This window comes from Penaeus monodon, chromosome 38 (genome assembly GCF_015228065.2).
Source record: "Penaeus monodon isolate SGIC_2016 chromosome 38, NSTDA_Pmon_1, whole genome shotgun sequence".
Lineage (NCBI taxonomy): Eukaryota > Metazoa > Arthropoda > Malacostraca > Decapoda > Penaeidae > Penaeus > Penaeus monodon.
Window position 1 is genome coordinate 7,659,640 of NC_051423.1, and position 2,500 is coordinate 7,662,139.

Sequence of the window (2,500 nt, forward strand, 5' to 3'; positions counted from 1 at the left end):
TGAGGCCTTGTTGCAAAGCATGCTGACAAGGTTTTTCTCTTTCCACTTATTCGAAAATTGTACTTTGCTCTGCTCCCCTCCCAGCTTCTCAAGAAGTTTCAGCATCTCCCCCACTATCTCTACCCTGAACCAACCAATCTCTACTACCTCTCTTCCCCAGTCAAATTCCTTTTCCTGTCTAATTCCAGATACTCCAATCTCTACCACTTCCCCACTGTATCCCCACTGTATTCCATTTGCTCCCCTATATATCCTTTTCACTAATATTCTATGCTACAGCATTCTACAAGCTTTGACATCTAACATATCTTATTGTGATCATTAACTCATTTCCACCCTCTTTGCCACAATACTTTACCACAGTGCTCTATGATCTTTGAGCACATTTATTTAACCATTTCCTTCTCTTCTCCCACACCTTCTCCTGTCCACTTCCTTAGATGTGAGAGCCATGTTGAAAGAACAAAAGGCTGGCTTTGGGTCAGTCCTGAACTGCCTCAGGGAATCATGGGCATGGTGTCCCCTTTTCCCATTCCATCTTCCTCATCCTCCACAGTCTTCTTCATTTTCAGTGAATTCCCTCCTTCCTTATTACTACTCTTCATCCATATTTTCCATCTCCTCACTCAACACCACTCCTTCTTCCTCCTGTCCTCGTCCTTCAACTACTTCCACCTCTTCATATCTTTTAAGTACTCTTTTTAAGTGGGTTCAATTTTTTTGTGTGCCCCTGTAGTCCCTTACTCTAACAATACCTAACAGTACCCTCTTCCAACATTGTTTCCAAAATCAAGTAGGCGAAGTTTACTTCTGCAGCCATTCTGAACACCTTGTCAAAGTTACATCTGAGTCCAAGGTCGTGTATTGTCTACCCTGACTGACCACACTGGCATATCTGTTCCTGACTAGCCTCACTCCTTCCTTAATACTTGTACTGAAACTGCTTCTATCTCCCCAGCTGAATGCCTTATCGATGACAAGGATTGATCAGACTGTAAAAACAACTTGCTTGCCTGCCTCATTGACTATGATGCACTGTCAGTACAGTGCTACACTACTCACCCCAAAGACTGCTGAAAGTCCTTCACCAGTATTGGCAAGAGTACCTTCCATAGCCATGACCTCCTCATTGCAGTTTATATTGGTGGGGGGTCCTGCCCTGTCTGATCATATCAGCCCCATATCAATGTTAGAAATTCTGGCATTTAGGCCACCCTGCTAAGTACTGTCACTTGACCATGATCACTTAAACTGTCCTACGCATTCATTCTCGTGTGCTAGTTGTGGTGGCTCCCATAATATATTTTATAGGGATTGCCCTACCTAGAGGTATGAATCTTAGGTAACAGTCCTCATATTCAAACTTGGCCTCACTTTACAGGAAGCCAGATAGGAAGCATGCCCAAGAGGATTTACTCTTGTTTCCTACTCCTGTGCTGTCCTTTATTCTGCTTCCCCTTTTTCTCCTACTCTTTACATCTCCATTTTTTGCCCCCTTCTTCTCCCAGTCAAATTCTTTTGCCATTCTAAACCCAGACACTCTACCACTTCCTTGATATCTACCCCTCCTCCTTCTCATTCTACCCATCACATCAGGCAATATAAATATTCCTCCCCATATTCTCCTACTGCATTCTCTTCTACATCTACCTCTTCCTCTGCTCCTCATAAGACCTTCATTTCTCAGACCTCCCCAACAAACTCCTTTTCAGAAACCATGAGGATATTAAAAAATATCCAATTGTGACCCCCCCCTCCCCCCAAAAAAAAAATGCCTATCCCTCATCCACCCTGTGAGTCTCACACTCCCTCTACATTTTTTATTACTATGCTTTCCTATATGACTAGTGCTATATGACCTTGGATGTCTAGCATATTTAATTGCTTTTTAACCATTAACCTTAAGTCATTCTCTTAACTACAGAAGTTATGATTTTCTTTTTGTGATGTGTGGTACTTCTACAACAATAATGTATGTATGAATGTTTTCATTTGTAGAATAAATTATACTTTTCCATTTCCGCGTCTTCAGTTCTTTGGTTCCTTACATCTCAAAGCAAGTGCAGGTTATAGTTTCTTGAGTAGGTCTTTGCTAATTAAATTACAAGTTTTATGGAGTTAGAAATAAAGAAGAGTAAATACAAAAAGAAAGTAGGAAAAATCTATCACCATTGTCATTTTTTTGAGGAGGAAAAAAAAGATCAGGAAGAAAGTGGGAGATTCTTGTATGTGATAATACCATAGATGTTTCTTTTTTCACAAGAAAAATATATTACATTTGAGAGCATATTTTGGTGTGGTGTAGTCAGTTAGTGTGGAAATTAACTTTAGAAATGGCTAACCCAATTTTTTAGTATAAAGGAATACAAAAGTAAACAAAGTAAGTTTGCTTTGTTTGCTTTTTAAACATTATTACCTAGTAATTATGTCTGAATGTTGATATTATAGTCATTGTACTTTATCAAAAGATAGCATGTACTCAATATTTTCTTCATTTTTT

The 2,500-nt window shown here is 39.4% G+C and overlaps 1 protein-coding gene across 1 annotated transcript in view; it reads right to left on the bottom strand.

The window, feature by feature from the left end:
• The window catches only part of LOC119597158, a 97,892-nt gene that overhangs the window by 85,376 nt on the left and 10,016 nt on the right, over positions 1-2,500 (bottom strand). The window lies entirely within an intron of this gene.